Consider the following 16844-nt stretch of genomic DNA (forward strand, 5'->3'; position numbering starts at 1 on the left):
AGCTGGACTTTAGGAATCACTTGTAAATAGGTTTATGCACAATTTAGATAAATGAAAACTGTGGAGAATGTATCTATACACTAGTATATTGTGTTACATAACCCTCTGGTATTTTTCCGGGTTTTGTTGCTCGCATGCGTAGAAACACTCTATTGCGCCGCGTGCGTGTACAGAAGCGGTCCTCCGGTTTGCAAAAAATTCGGGCTCTGTCTGGGGCTCCTTAACGGATCCCGTTTGCAAACGGAGGTACCACTGTATGTAGTTTTGAAAAAATTAATATAAGGACCCATGAAAGGGATGGAGCGAAGTCATGTGATTCAGAGAATCTCATGAAATGATTAGAAAAATGTCTTTGATATAAACTTGTATTTGTAAAAAACAATAAAAATATTTCAAAAAAAGAGGGAAGTCCATAGATTGACTATGCTTCTGTTGATTCATCATTTGCAAACCCAGAAGTAGGTGCTCCTGTTTTTGAAGTTTGCCTCGGAAACCGAACGTGCTCCTGAGCTTCCATTTGTACTGTTGCGCAGTAACTTTAGGTGCCCCCCATCCTATTTAAGGCTTTTTTTCATTCCGTTTTACCCTTGAGCAGCTAATTTAAGTTGTCTCCATCGTAATCAAGGCCATTTGTTCCCTTGCACAGCTAATTTAAGCTCCTCCGCCCCCATCAATATTCAAGCCATTCCTGGCTGCAGTGTTCTGAGGTGACATTTGCTGCTTTAGTTTTTTCCTATTTTTTGTGTTTTTGTGGCTTTTTCATTTTTGACTGAGGCTTGTTTTTGTTTTATGATTGATTTATAGATTGACTGTGGAAAGGCATAAAAGCCCCCCATTTAATCAATGACTATAATCAGTGCAGGTACAAAAAAAATTAATTTTAATTTTTTTCATCTACAATGCCGTCTTATTTATTTTATGGTACAGAACATTGATTATTGCTTTCTTTTTATGGATCAATGGTCTTTTTAGATAGTAAAATTCATGTTACATTGCTGTTTTAGGGGTTGTTTTTAAAAGTCTGGAATGGATTAATGCATTACTTTCTATGGGAAAACATGCCTTGGTTTAGGAACGCTTTGGTTTTGGAAGACTTCTGGAACAATTAAGTTTGAGTCCCGAGGTACCACTGTAACTCCTAAGATTTAAAATCCTGGAGGAAGAAAGTCTGCCCCCACTACTTTATGAAAGGGATTCAAGAAACAAAGAGCTGCTTTGGAGAAGGCCTCACCCCTTCCTTCTTCCTGTCAGGAACTTCCTTCCATTTGTCTCCTCTCCATCTTTTCCTCTTTCTCCCACCACCTTCCATCTATCCCTGTCCCCATCTCCTCTCTCCCCTGGAACTCACCAGATTTCTCCAAGGGTACTGGGAGGGAATGCTCAGAGGTTGTGGGGAGGGATGCGGGAGAGAGCCTGACCAGGTCACCCGTCCATCTTCCTCCTTCCATCCTGGCCAGGGTTGCAGGTTCAGTCTCAGCTACGTTTGCAGGTTCAGCTTCCTGAGGAGCGCAGAAGCCAGAGCAAGTTGCAGCTTCCTGGGAGGGAGGGAAGAAGAAGCCAAGGGAGTCTGAGAGGCCCTGCCGGGATTCTCCTGCCCAAGACATTCTGCTGCCCCTGGAGAAACCCCAACTGGATACCCCCTTCCCAAGATCCTCCACCCATTTTCAAACACCTTTGGCAATTACTTTCACCTGCCTGTCCCACCTCCCTTCCTAAGGCTGGCATGGTATGCACATTAGTGGCCTGAGAGTAGATCCCTTGGAACTTAAGAGTTCATCTGCAAAGGACTGCTCTGAATACATGGGTGGCCCTTGCATGGAGAAGAAGGAAGCCCCTTGCTTGCATCTGGACCCCCTCGGAGAGGCGGGGGATCCGCCCACTCGTCCCTCTTCCCTCACTGCCTCCTCCTCTGTCCTCCTGCCCTGCAAACACCCTTTGCTCTTGTTGCTCAGGGGAGAGAGGTGGCTTGTGGAAGGAGCCTTCAAACCCATCCGTTTCCTCCTCTGCTCCCCCTCCTGTCCTTTTGGGAAACAGGAGCTTTGGTCAGGAGTAAACAACTTAGACGGCAAGTTCACAAGATAAGCACTTTGGAGTAGTGCTCCTTAAAGAGCAGATTCCTTAAAGAGGGCATTTCTTGAAAAATCAAAGGCCAAACTGGAAGACCTCCGATGGCAGCCCTGTACAGTGGTACGTCAGGTTACATACGCTTCAGGTTACAGACTCCGCAAACCCAGAAATAGAGCTTCAGGTTAAGAACTTTACTTCAGGATGAGAACAGAAATCATGCTCCAGCGGCGCGGCAGCAGCAGGAGACCCAGTTAGTTAAAGTGGTGCTTCAGGTTAAGGAGAGTTTCAGGTTAAGTACGGACTAAGTACTTAAGGAATTAAGTACTTAACCTGAGGTACCACTGTACAGGGAAGTTTTTGATGTTTTAATGTTTTTATTTTGTTGGAAGCTGCCCAGAGTGGCTGAGGCAACACAGTCAGATAGACAGGGTGCAAGTAATGAATTAATAATAAAATAATAATAATAATATTCCATCCTAAGCATGTCCTGGTATACATTGCTGGTCAGAGACTCTGTCTCAACCTCCCCCTTGAACGCAAGAGGGCTTCCTATTTTTACTGCTGTTCTTTACATTTCTATACTGCCCTTCCTCCAAAGATCACAGGGCAGCTTACAAGAAAAAAAAACACAGAGATGCATAGCAGAGTAAGAAATAAAAACGACAACCCTCCCGCCCCCCCCCCCCCATGCAGTTGTGAAGTCCATAGATTGTTTAATGAGCCAAACCCCTGGGAGAAGAGGAATGCTTTGGCCTGGTGCCTAAAGATAAGGAAGGAAGCCAGGACACTGAGGTCCTCCTACGAGGTTCTTCTGCCAGTTCTCTCACTGCGAGAAGTGAAGTTTCAGGGCAGGCAGAGGGAGTTCTAGGTAGTGGCACCCTCACGTCCAGCGTCAAAGAGATAAAGAACTACAGAACTTTTAGAAGACATATGGAGGCAGCCTTGTATTGGGAAGTTTTTAACATTTGACATTTTATAGATGTTGTTAGCTGCCCAGAGAGGCTGGTGAAACCTAGCCAGATGGTCGGGATATAAATATCAAAATTATTATTGTTATTATTGCAAACCTGGCCAGCAATGCCCACCCCTCTCCCCTCTCCTGCCTCCTTCCCTGCAACTCCCTTTCCACCAGATCCCTGCAGGAGGAAGCTTCTCCCCCCCTTCCCCTTCAAGGCCCCCTTTTAAGAGAACAGCTCCCTTTCCTCCCTTCTCTTCTCCCCGCCCGGATCTTGTGCAGGGCCGCCTCTCCCCGTCCCGGGGCTTCTCCTCCTGGACCCCCTCGCAAAGCCCCTTCCCTCCTTCCCCGCCATTGGCTTTGGACTCACCCGAAATCCCAGGCAGCGGGGGCGGGAATGGGAGCCCCTCGTGAGAGGTAGGCAGTGAGGGCGCTTAATTAGGATGCTTGATTAGGAAGCAGCCCCCTCCTCCGCCTCCACAGGATGCAGCCCCGATTCCCGCCTCCTTCCCTCCCTCCCTCCTTTGCAAGCCCGGAGATGATCTCTGCTGGTGAAGCCGGAAGTGGAGGCAACTCAGAGGAGGAAGGAGAAGTTTCTCTCCACGCTCAGCCTCTTATCTGTTATTTGATAATTGGGGGAAGGAAAACCTTGTAGCACCCAACCAATGGGGAGACGAGGGAGGGAACGTGTGCATGGGGAATATAAGCTCATTCCTTGCCCCAGCTGGACTGTGCCTGCTTTGGACTCCCGCTTTTGCAAGAACGTATTGTCCTCAATGAACTCTTTACTGCTTCACCAATTTTGTTCAGATGGTATTTTAAGGAACGGCACTGTGGAGAGATACTTAGGATGGATTGTGTTTTGGCTCGTGTTAATTTATTTATATTTCTTGTCAAAGCGATAAACAACTACCTGACATTCAGAAGACATCTGAAGGCAGCCCTGTTCAGGGAAGTTTTTAATATGTGACATTTTAGTGTATTTTTTATCTTTGTTGGAAGCCACCCAGAGTGGCTGGGGGAAACGAGCCAGATGGGCGGGGTACAAATAATAAATTATTATTATTATTATTATTATTATTATTATTATTATTTGAATAAAATTTATTTTTAAAAACCTGCAGAGGGGTTTCCCCAAGCAAACAAAAAGAACACCACAGCAGTAAAATCAAGAAAAATTTACAACCCTACTTTAAAACATACAAAAGCTAAAATATTAAAATTACTTCCACTTCCTAAGTATCTGGGTAAGGTAAAGGTAAAGGGACCCCTGACCGCTGTGGGCGACTCTGGGGTTGCTGTGCTCATCTCGCTTTATTGGCTGAGGGAGCCGGCGTACAGCTTCCGGGTCATGTGGCCAGCACGACTAAGCCGCTTCTGGCAAACCAGAGCAGCGCACGGAAACGCCATTTACCTTTCCGCCGGAGTGGTACCTATTTATCTACTTGCACTTTGACGTGCTTTTGAACTGCTAGGTTGGACCTCCGGAACGAATTAAGTACTTAACCCGAGGTACCACTGTATCCCCATTGGGATGGTGGCGCTAGGGCTCTGGGACCACCCTCCCCAAAATATTTACTTGCCTTCAATGTATTGTTACCACTGTTATTTTATAGTACAGATCATTTTTAAATTAAGCACTTTCTCTAAAATTAAAACGGCAGAAGTAATCAGTAGCATGGATATCAAAGGAAAGGCAAGAGAATGGTCCCTAATAGATACAAGGGAGACACAGGTACACAAGCACACAGAAGTAAATAACCCAAGAGTGGCTTCATTGAGTTGTTAAGTGTTATGTTGTTAAGTGAAGCTAAATCCCCACTGCAGCCTTGACAGAGTAAATGAGGCACATTCATTTTATGTTACACGGATGAGATCATTTTAATGTGGTAATCCCATCCTGAGAATTTCTGCGAAGGTTGGTGAAAAATTTCATTCCCAAAATTACTGCAACATTTTCTTCAGAAGACATTTCCCCTGTATCACTGAAAGTGCACGCAAGCGCATGCGCGCACACACACACACACACACACACATATATATATACACACATCCCCACTTTTTTTGCACAATTTGAATTACTTGAAAGCCATTCTGAGAATCTGTATAAATACTTGGTCATTAGAAATAACATAAAACAAATGCCAACACACCATGAAAACTGTGCACAAAAGCATGGTTTTATAAACTTTGTCACCAGCCTTGGGGAGAGGGGTGGGAATGTAGTTTGCTGTGCTTAGCCTTGTAATGGGAGACTGAAAGGGCTTTAATATTTTTTTTTAAAGTCTTATGTCTAGGAATATTTTTTTGCAAAAGCAACAGACTGGTTGTCAAAAGTGTGAACTTCGTTAATGGACCCTATTTAAAGGAATTGGTCAGTTAGCCACAGAATTGCTTTTCTTTTCTTCTTCTTTTAATTACACAACTGCTTTGGGGGGTGGAAGTGTGGTCAAGCACACAGCATCCTGGAACTATGAACCAGCCATCACCAGGATCCTTTGAGTGTCTGTCAGCAAAAGCAATAAATGCAATAATATTAGCAAAGCTTTAAAACCCTGTAGGTGAAAAGCAGGTCCGAGAAAATCACAGAGGGTCACTTGTGTAGATCGGCATGAAGCAAGCCATGTGAGCTAAATATTAACTGTGCATATTGCATTGATCAGATGCATCAATCAAAATAACCTCCCGCCCCCTCCTCCCCGCCCCCTTGCAGGAATCAAAATAATTCAAGGTTACGGCTTCTGTTTTTCCCTGGTTCTGCTCTGCTTCGCAGCAATCATGCATATTCAATATTGAGAAGCTTATGGCGTCCCCCACCACTCCCAAGCGTACCCCGAGCCTCGGGGGAAGGGGGGAGAGCTGCGCTCGTCCTCTCCCCTGCCTGCCTCCTCCAGCTCAGTGCGGGCTGCGTGCCAAATGTCACCCCCGTCAGGATGGCACCCGGGGCAGGCCGAACCCACTGCACTCACCTCGGTACGCCTCTGACCCCTGGATGCGCACTCCATTGTCTCTTGAGACATGTGGGTATCAAACAAGGGTAGTTTGTATACACGCTCACACCCCCCTCTGTATCCAGGCAAGAAAGAGGCCATATCGGAGTTCAAGGCCAAATCCCAGCCAGGCAAGAGCACTCAAGGAGAGCACAAAGCGTGGCCTGAGGAGAGTTCAGGGGTCCAGATTGAGAGACCTGGAGGGCCACATATGTTTCCCCATCCCTGCTCTACATCACCCAGGATGAATAGCGCCTTTGGGGAGAAGTCCATTTGGCTCCATCTCTCCCAAATCCCTTTTTGTGACTTTGGGCAAGTTGTGTGGCTTGGCCGGGTTACAAAGCCTAACAGTGTAGCAAGATTTCAATATATCCTAGTAGGTGCCCATTCTCTCCTCTCTCTCTCCCCATCCTCCTTTGCCTTCCCATGCCTTTTTTAAAAAATGTGGTATTTGGTACAACTCTGCTTTTCTTTGAAAACAAACCGGGGGGGGGGCATGCCATTTTCCTGGAAATGGTGCGAGACAGGGAGCTGAAAATCAGCTGAATTGTACCTCTCATGGATTTACCAATCCATACATGAGAATAAAACATTTTGGGAACACGGAACTTGCATGGATTACGAAATCCTGGACAGTGTGGCGGTGGAGTTGACCCTTTCAAGCAAGGCTAGATAGATGGGGATAAAACCCCAGAGATCTGACCTCAGCCTTGGCCATTGTTGAAATATCTGCTGGACCTTGATTAAAGGGATTTGTTGCTGTTGACAGAAGCCTCGGCTTCATTTGGAACAAGCCTAAAAAGTGGATTTTTTTTTGGGGGGGGGGTGAGAGTTGGAGAAGGATCATACGGCATTTGTGCTTTCAGTGGGGTTGGCTTCCAAGTTTATGCACTCTTGGGGCTGCAGCCAGATAATCTTGATCGGAATGGGTCTGGGAGTAATCAGCAGCTGGTTTTGACTCATATCAGCTCCCGGTGGCTTTCTGAGGTCCTAGTCAAGGGGACTCTCTGCCCATCACCGTGACCAGCTACTGGGGAGCTCATGGTGGTGTAGCGGTTAGAGTAGTGTCTCTCAAACTTGGGTCTCTGGCTGTTAAAAGGGAAAGGGATCCCTGACCATTAGGTCCAGTTGTGACCGACTCTGGGGTTGCGGCACTCACCTCGCTTTATTGGCCGAGGGAGCCGGCGTACAGCTTCCGGGTCATGTGGACTTCTCTGCAACCCTTCCCCTCTGCAGGGAGGTGGGACCGATTCGGATGGTCCGCCCCCGCCACTTAATGGATCCAATTGGCTTCCAGAGAGAGGTAGGGGATGCTTTATCCCAAGTTGATGGCCTTTCAGCTGATTCCCTGGTGGCACGCTGGAATGTGGAGTTAACCAGGGCTATTGACTGTCTGACTCCGAAGCGCCCTCTCCGATTGCATGGAGCCCGGACAGCCCCGTGGTTTTCCCTGGAGCTGAGGGTGATGAAACAATCGTTGAGACGGCTAGAGCACCGGTGGCGGAAAACTCATTCTGAATCAGACCGGACACGAGTTAGAGCTCAACGTCGAGCCTACCAAGTGGCAATGGCGACGGCGAAGAGGGCCTTCTTCGCCGCCTCCATTGCATCTGCAGAAAACAGCAGCAGGAGACTTTTTCAGGTGGTTCACAATCTATCGGAACCACCTATACCACCGGGGCCTGGTAGGGATCCCAAGATCTCCTGCAATGCTTTTGCAAAGTTTTTTGCAGATAAAATCGCTCAAATTCAGAAAGAGGTAGACTCCACCGTGGGAGCAGGGCCAGGGCGGGAGAGTGCTAGAGTTCTGTCTGGTCCTGTTACATGGGATCAATTCCAATCTGTTACCTCCGAGGATGTGGACAGGCTGCTTGGACGAGTGAAACCAACCACCTGTCTCCTGGATCCTTGCCCATCCTGGCTTATAAAAGCTAGCCGCGAAGGACTGGGCGATGGGCTCTGCGGGGTGGTGAATGCTTCCCTCTGTGAGGGAGCCTTCCCAGACCCGCTGAAAGAGGCGGTCATTAAACCGCTTCTTTAAAAAAAATCTTTAAACCCGGCCAATTTGGCCAACTATCGCCCAGTCTCAAATCTGCCATTCTTGGGCAAGGTGATTGAGCGGGTGGTTGCTGAACAACTCCAAGCACGCCTGGAGGAAACGGACCATTTGGATCCCTTCCAATCAGGATTCAGGCCTCACCTTGGGACTGAAACTGCCTTGGTCGCGCTGGTTGGTGATCTCCGGCGGGCTAGGGACAAAGGTGAGAGCTGTTTCCTAGTTCTGCTGGATCTCTCAGCGGCCTTTGACACCATCGACCATAACATCCTTCTGGACCGTCTAGAGGGGCTGGGAGCTGGGGGCACTGTCATACAGTGGTTCCACTCCTTCCTCATGGGCCATGTCCAGAAAGTGGTGGTTGGGGATGAGTGTTCAGACCCCTGGGCTCTCACTTGTGGGGTGCCTCAGGGTTCTGTCCTCTCCCCCATGCTTTTTAATATCTATATGAAGCCGCTGGGAGAGATCATCAGGGGGTTTGGACTGGGTGTTCATCAGTATGCAGATGACACCCAGCTCTACCTCTCCTTTAAATCAGAACCAGTGAAGGCGGTGAAGGTCCTGTGTGAGTGCCTGGAGGCGGTTGAAGGATGGATGGCAGCTAACAGATTGAGGTTGAATCCTGACAAGACAGAAGTACTGTTTTTGGGGGACAGGGAGCGGGTTGGTGTGGGGGATTCCCTGGACTTGAATGGGGTAACTGTGCCCCTGAAGGACCAGGTGCGCAGCCTGGGAGTCATTTTGGACTCACAGCTGTCCATGGAGGCGCAGGTTAACTCTGTGTCCAGGGCAGGTGTCTACCAGCTCCACCTGGTACGCAGGCTAAGACCCTACCTGCCCGCGAACTGTCTCGCCAGAGTGGTGCATGCTCTAGTTATCTCACGCTTGGACTACTGCAACGCGCTCTACGTGGGGCTACCTTTGAAGGTGACCCGGAAACTGCAATTAATCCAGAATGCGGCAGCTAGACTGGTGACTGGGAGTGGCCGCCGGGACCACATAACACCGGTTCTGAGAGATCTGCATTGGCTCCCAGTACGTTTCCGAGCACAATTCAAAGTGTTGGTGCTGGCATTTAAAGCCCTAAACGGCCTCGGTCCTGTATACCTGAAGGAGCGTCTCCACCCCCATCGTTCAGCCCAGACACTGAGATCCAGCGCCGAGGGCCTTCTGGTGGTTCCCTCATTGCGAGAAGTGAGGCTACAGGGAACCAGACAGAGGGCCTTCTCGGTAGTGGTGCCCACCCTGTGGAACGCCCTCCCATCAGATGTCAAAGAGATAAATAATTACCTGACATTCAGAAGACATCTTAAGGCAGCCCTGTTCAGGGAAGTTTTTAATATGTAACGCTGTACTGTTTTTAACACTGATTGGGAGCTGCCCAGAGTGGCTGGGGAAACTCAGCCAGATGGGCGGGGTATAAATAATAAATTATTATTATTATTATTATTATTATTATTATTATTATTATTATGTGGTCATCATGACTAAGCTGCTTCTGGCGAACCAGAGCAGCGCACGGAAATGCTGTTTACCTTCCTGCCAGAGCGGTACTTATTTATCTACTTGCACTTTGACAAACCTAGACAGCATCTTAAAAAGTAGAGACATCACCTTGCCAACAAAGGTCCGTATAGTAAAAGCTAAGGTTTTCCCCATAGCGATGTATGGAAGTGAAAGCTGGACCATAAAGAAGGCTGATCGCCAAATAATTGATGCTTTTGAATTATGGTGCTGGAGGAGACTCTTGAGAGTCCCATGGACTGCAAGAAGATCAAACCTCTCCATTCTGAAGGAAATCAGCCCTGAGTGCGCACTGGAAGGACAGATCGTGAAGCTGAGGCTCCAATACTTTGGCCACCTCATGAGAAGAGAAGACTCCCTGGAAAAGACCCTGATGTTGGGAAAGATGGAGGGCACAAGGAGAAGGGGGCGACAGAGGATGAGATGGTTGGACAGTGTTCTCGAAGCTACCAGCATGAGTTTGACCAAACTGCGGGAGGCAGTGGAAGATAGGAGTGCCTGGCGTGCTCTGGTCCATGGGGTCACGAAGAGTTGGACACGACTAAACGACTACACAACAACAAAGAATTCTGACTTTTCTCATAATGAATTGCTTTCTCAGTGGAAACACTTCTTGCCAATTATTATGATGGACCACTGCAGTTGCATCTTTCCCCCTCCTTTTGCCACCTCTCAACTTTGGAGAAGTGAAATGTTATCATTTGTCCACATGGTGGTGCTGTTGACTTTATCGGTCAACACAGAGGCTTTGTAAAGAATTATAGCCTGTCCTTGAAAAGCCTCATGATAAAATAAAATAGAAATGTCTTATGCTCTTTGGTTGGTCGCTGATGGTTTTAACTTTGGCCTGAATCTTTCTCTCGTCCTCTCATCCTCTTTTGCTTCTGCGGCCGTGAATATTTCTAGAAAGTTTCACATATTCCCAACTGTCCCTTTCTTCTTATCTTATTTTAAATGGAATGAATCTGTTTTTTTTCAATTTCTGCCTTCTTTGCAGGATCTGTTGGGAAGAGCAGTGTCTTCTGCTCCACAGAATGTCTTTGTAATTGGTATGTTAAAAAGCAGATCACTTAATCATTTTTTTAAAAAGACATAACTTTTTTAAAAAAGAAAAATGTTGTTCATTTAACCAATGAGTGTGAGATGCAGAAAGACTCTCAACAGCCCTGTGAGGTAAGCTGAGACGCGGTGAATTGGCCAACAGCAAACCACGTAGCTGAGTGAGGATTCGGCATAATTTCACCACCATTCTCTCCATGACTCCAGTTCTCCTTTCCCCACAAGTTTCCTTTTCCTTTGCTGCTCTGATAAGTGTGTTGTGGGTGTCCATGTAACTGTTCCACTTTCCTCTGTCAGGAAAATCCTGTCAGAAACCTGCAGAGCAAATACACACAGGCCCTTTTCCAAATCAAACAGTGAATGCCAGGGCAGCAGAGCTGCGGTGGAGAGACGAGGAATGAGTGAACCTCTTTTTCTTTTTAAACAATGCAAGATGTTTTCTGACAAAGTTTTAATAAAGCAGGTTTGAACATTTGTACACCTTTTCTGTCCTTCCTGGGTGTGTAGGGGTGTAAGAACAGGAGGAGAGCCTTACTGGACCAGCCAAAGTCTGGGGAACCTGAGGGCCACATTGCCTTATAAGCAAACTTTCAAGGGCCATATGCCAACAGAGGCAAAAGTGCGAGGAGCAACAAATGCTTACCTTTGGACAGTAGACAAGTTTCTGAACACATACCTTTCTGACGTCCATCCAAGGGCATTGCCAGAGTTCAAAGTTATAGTCCAGTTGCAACCATTCCTAACAACGTGTGACGATCATCTGGGGCAACCCAGTCAGGAAGGTGGCATATAAATAATAACATTATTATTAATAATAATATGTACACAGTAGGAGTTTTTGCCTGCCACTTTTCCACTCGTTGAAATTCTCTGATATCCCTGGCCCTGCTCAGAGTAGACCTGCTGCAATTAACATGCACAGCCAACAGGCTCATTCATTTCAATGTTTATACTCTGTGAAGAGGTAGCATTGAATAACACGTTTTTATTATCTTCCTTCATGGATCACTGCCTTGCCGTGGCGAAGGGGCTTGGATAATTCAGAGAAGCTATGAACTATGCCAAGCAGGGCACCCAAGATGGACAGGTCATAGTGGAGAGTTTTGACCAAATGTGATCCACCTGGTGCAGGAACCGGCAAGCCACTCCAGTATCCCTGCCAAGAAAACTCAATGGACAAAGACAACAGGCATATAAAAGTTATGACGCTGGAAGATAAGCCCCTTAGGTCGGAAGGTGTCCAACATGCTACTGGGGAAGAGCGGAGGACAAGTATAAGTAGATTCAGAGCTGATGAAGGGGCTGGGCCAAAGCCGAAAGGTCGCTCAGTTGCGGATATGCCTGGAAGCGAAAGGAAAGTCCAATGCTGTAAAGAAAAATATTGCATAGGAACCTGGAATGTAAGAACCATGAACCTTGGTAAGCTGATGTGGTCAAAAATGAGATGGCAATCATAAATATTGAGATCCTGGGCATCAGTGAACTAAAATCGATGGAAATGGGTGAATTCAGTTCAGATGACCATCATATCTACTACTGTGGACAAGAATCCTGGCATAGAAGAAATGGAGTGGCCCTCAAAGTCAACAAGAGAGTGGTGAAAGCTGTACTGGGATGCAATCTCAAAACTGATAGAATGATCTCGATACGAATCCAAGGCAGACCTTTTAACATCACAGGAATCCAGGTTTATGCACCAACTACCGGTGCTGAAGAAACTGAAACTGACCAATCTGACCAACTGTCAAAACTGTCATCTTGAAAGGGTGGTGGCTTTAGGCTTTCTCTGAATGACAGAGAATGTGACAACAAAAGGATGTGATAATGGCTCTTCAAGAGTTGCATAGCCTAAGGCCAATGGAGGCTGAAATGAAGGCTGTCCGGGGGGGGGGGCAGTTTGAACTTTTAGACTTATCTTTTATTTCTAAGATGCTGAGCCTGCGCTGGACAGCACCAGATATTGTATGGATACATTTTTGGATGTATCATTTGATGTTTCTGTTTTGTTTTGAAGAGTTCTGCAAGTAAAAGTTTGAAGAAAAAATAATAAAGAAATTGACCAATTCTATGAAGACTTAAAACACCTTCTAGAAATGACACCAAAGAAGGATATTCTTCTCATTATATTGGACTGGAATGCTAAACTAGGGAGTCAAGAGATAAAAGGAACAACTGGCAAGTTTGGCCTTGGAGTTCAAAACGAAGCAGGGCAAAGGCTAATAGAGTTCTGCCAAGAGAACAAGCTGGTCATCACAAACACACTTTTCCAACAACACAAGAGACGACTCTACACATGGACATCACCAGATGGGCAGTACTGAAATCAGATTGATTATATTCTCTGCAGCTAAAGATGGAGAAGCTCTATACAGTCAGCAAAAACAAGACCTGGAGCTGACTGTGGCTCAGATCATCATCTTCTTATAGCAAAAATCAAGCTTAAACTGAAGAAAGTAGGAAAAACCACTGGGCTGGTAAGATACAATCTAAATCAAATCCCTTATGAATACACAGTGGAAATGAGGAACAGGTTTAAGGATTTAGATTTGATGGAAAGAGTGCCTGAAGAACTATGGGTGGAGGCTCGTAACATTATACAGGAGGCAGCAACGAAAACCATCCCAATGAAAAGGAAATGCAAGAAAGCAAAGTGGCTGTCCAACGAGGCCTTACAAATAGCGGAGGAGAGAAGACAAGCAAAATGCGAGGAAGATAGTGAAGGATATAGGAAACTGAATACAGATTTCCAAAAAATAGCAAGGAGAGACAAGAAGGCCTGCTTAAATGAGCAATGCAAAGAAATAGAGGAAAACAATAGAATGGGAAAAACTAGAGAGCTGTTCAAGAAAACTGGAGATATGAAAATAACATTTCGTACAAAGATTACCATAATAAAGGACAAAAGTGGTAAGGACCTAACAGAAGCAGAAGACATCAAGAAGAGGTGGCAAGAATACACAGAGGAATTATACCAGAAAGATATGGATGTCTCGTACACCCCAGCTAGTGTTGTTGCTGACCTTGAGCCAGACATCCTGGAGAGTGAAGTCAAATGGGCCGTAGAAAGCACTGCAAATAACAAGGCCAGTGGAAGTGATGGTATTCCAGCTGAACTATTTAAAATTTTAAAAGATGATGCTGTTAAGGTGCTACACTCAATATGCCAGCAAGTTTGGAAAACTCAGCAGCGGCCAGAGGATTGGAGAAGATCAGTCTATATCCCAATCTCAAAGAAGGGCAATACCAATTCATCTCGAGAGAGAACGGAGTGTACCTCCAGGGGTGAAGTCAAACCAGTGTGTTATCAGCACCAAAGTGACCTCCCTGGGGCTCAAGCCTGGGCAGTAGGCATGGAGGTCATGGGCTGCCCAGTTGACAAGACCCATCAGCTGCCCTCACCTGGTTAAGCTGGCCAATCAAAGCCATTTCCCGGAGTGTGGCCACTGTTGCATGCTAACAGCTTCTAGGAGCCACAGGTGAGAGAGCTGAGTGCAGGGTGGGGGTCAAAGGTGGGCAAACTACCCCAGAATGATGTGTCTCCCTTAACACCCCATATGCCCCACAAGTATTTTAACAGATAACAGACGTTTTGAGGTCAGTGTGCCGTGCCGTCCCCCACTCCCACATTAAGCCCCCACACCAAGCGTCAGGGTGTGAAAAAGCCACACTCCTGCCTGGCATTTTCTATACTTAGAGCCATGAGCCAGAGCGATAAGTGGTATTTCTGAAGAGATAACCCTCTGTTCCCCTGGCCAAGGGCGATGGCTGGGGGCCCTTGCGAAACTGCCAGGTGCCCAAAATGCCAGAAAGTGTTTATTTTCTTTGACCAATGGCTGTCTGTGCTGAAGATAACGGATCGCTTCGTCATTTTTATCTGCTTTTTTGTTTGTTTGTTCTGAAAGAGAAATTGCATCATTTATCTGGTCACGATAACTCGAGAACAAAGTGGTCAATCTGTACAGTACAAGTTTGGGAACGTACAGCACCGAGGAAGAGCTGATTAGATTGAGCTGATTTGGCGGGAAAGATAAGAAGGGAAGTCCAGGAGAGTGTGGGTAATGGGCAGATCAGCTGGTAAAGCCACAAGGGCCTTTTGCATCAGAGTTCCAGGCCTTCGCAACCAGACAACACGAACTCTCGGCTCATCGCGGCTGTCTGCTGTGGGGAGACCGCGTCATGATTCCCCAAAGACTCCATCAACGCGTCCTTGAGGCTCTGCACGTTGGCCACCCAGGAATCGTCAAAATGAAGGCGTTGGCTTGGTGTTACGTCTGGTGGCCTAACATGGACGATGCCATCACTGCCTGGGTTTCCGCCTGTCAAGCGTGTCAAGAATCGAGGCCTGCACCACCGGCAGCGACGGGACACACCTGGGAGACACCCAAGACACCCTGGTCGAGGGTGCACATCGATCTGGCTGGCCCCTTTCACGGCCGGACCTTTATGGTAGTGGTGGACGCCTATTCCAAATGCCTGGAAGTGGCCCTGATGCCCTCCACCACTACCGAGGCCGTCATCCGGGTGCTGCGAGGCCTTTTTGCAACGCATGGGTGTCCTGACGTCCTTGTCTCCGACAACGGTCCGCAGTTCACGTCAGGCACTTTTGAGCCGTACCTTTTGGGACTGGGCATCCGCCATGCCCTAACAGCACTATTTCATCCATCCAGCAGTGGGCAAGCGGAGAGAATGGTGCACTTGGCAAAAGAGGCACTGGGGCGCCTGGACCGGAGAGACTGGGACGAGCGGGTCGCCGAATACTTGTTTGTGCAACACATCACCCCTCATGTGGCCACAGGGTGGAGTCCTGACGAACTGCTTATGGGCCGCTGCCTCAGGTCCCTGCTCGACCGGCTGCACCCAGACTTTGCCATGGCCGAACCCCCAGGCTGTGCCAACGTGCCACGGTCATTTGTTCCAGGAAACCAGGTCTTTGCCCGGAACTTTGTGGGGGACATCCCTTGGGTGCCAGCCACAGTAGTGGGAGTCACTGGACCTCACTCGTACCAGGTGGCACTCGAAGACGGACGCTTGTGGCGCCGGCACATAGACCAGCTTAGGCACAGGGTTGGGGACTTGGACACTACTGTGGTGCCCCCAACTGCGCTCATGGCTCCGGAACAGACACTTACAGATGGTGAGGCTCCACCTACACCTCTCTCGCAGACTGCGGGCGTGGAACCAAACCAAGCCACTTCAGAGGGTCTGCCAGACTTCCCACAGACTCAGACCACTGCCATGCCTGACATTCCGCCAACTCCACTCATGGAGGTTCCACCCACAGCAGCGGATCCAGGGGACTTGGTTTCAACACCACCTAGGGTTGCGCCACAGCCTCAGCAAGAATTGGGCAGCCCACCGGACCGGGGTACTGCTCCCCAGCAGTCTGGCAGAGTTTCCAAGTGCCCAACTTATTTAAAGGACTATGTTGTTGGACAGGTATCACTGTTGGTCTAAGTATGTGAAATGTAACTGATATGCTTTTGTGCCTAATTGAACCATTACGTGTAGTGCTGTATATAAGGAAACCATTACGATTGTAACTAATGCCTTATCTCAGAGGGGAGGGGTGTTATGTACTGAAGTTCTCACCCTGGGCCAGCAGGGGGATACTGTAGATAGTTATGCAAATGAAGGATCGAAAGTGACGTTCAGTGATTGGATAGTTTTAGAAAGTTGTTACAGGAACAAGGTACTGGAGCTCTATATAAGCAGGCTGACTGAGGCCTTCAGTTCAGTTCTGTTCCACGCTTACAAATAAAGAGCTGCTTTGGAGAAATTGCTGTGTTGTCTGCTATGTCAACCCACAACTTAACAGTCCTCGTGGTCCCTTCTACAATTCTGTGATGGTGCACAATCTGGAGTGGCACTTGTTAGGAGCAAGCATAGGAAGCAGCCTTATATGGAGTCAGACCCTGGGCCCACCTAGTTCACTGACTGGTATCAGCTCTCCAGGATTTCAGACGGGGAGACCAACCCTGCCTGGAGAAAATGGTGATGGTTTCAACCCTGATGGTTGAAAATGAGACCTTCTGCATGCAAAGCGTTAAATTACTCTTGCCACTTTTGTTGTTGTTTAGTCGTTTAGTCATGTCCGACTCTTCGTGACCCCATGAACCAGAGCACACCAGGCACTCCTGTCTTCCACTGCCTCCCGCAGCTTGGTCAAACTCATGATGGTAGCTTCGAGAACACT

The 16844-nt window shown here is 47.5% G+C and overlaps 2 protein-coding genes across 3 annotated transcripts in view; both read right to left on the reverse strand.

Annotated features, from left to right (window-relative positions):
* Positions 1–1378, reverse strand: part of LOC310701459 (uncharacterized protein) — a 72654-nt gene extending 71276 nt beyond the window's left edge. Inside the window, exon 1 of the mRNA XM_083492360.1 lies at positions 1349–1378. The gene's annotated coding sequence lies outside the window, so the exon portion shown is untranslated. The remainder of the gene's footprint in view (positions 1–1348) is intronic.
* The window catches only part of LOC310701275 (uncharacterized protein), a 42733-nt gene extending 38922 nt beyond the window's left edge, over positions 1–3811 (reverse strand). For both annotated transcript variants that reach the window (XM_083491930.1, XM_083491929.1), the window contains exon 1: positions 3393–3811. The gene's annotated coding sequence lies outside the window, so the exon portion shown is untranslated. The remainder of the gene's footprint in view (positions 1–3392) is intronic.
* Positions 3812–16844: the final 13033 nt, after the last annotated feature.

The sequence above is a fragment of the Podarcis liolepis genome (genome assembly GCF_965112155.1).
Source record: "Podarcis liolepis genome assembly, chromosome: 2".
NCBI classification, from domain to species: domain Eukaryota; kingdom Metazoa; phylum Chordata; class Lepidosauria; order Squamata; family Lacertidae; genus Podarcis; species Podarcis liolepis.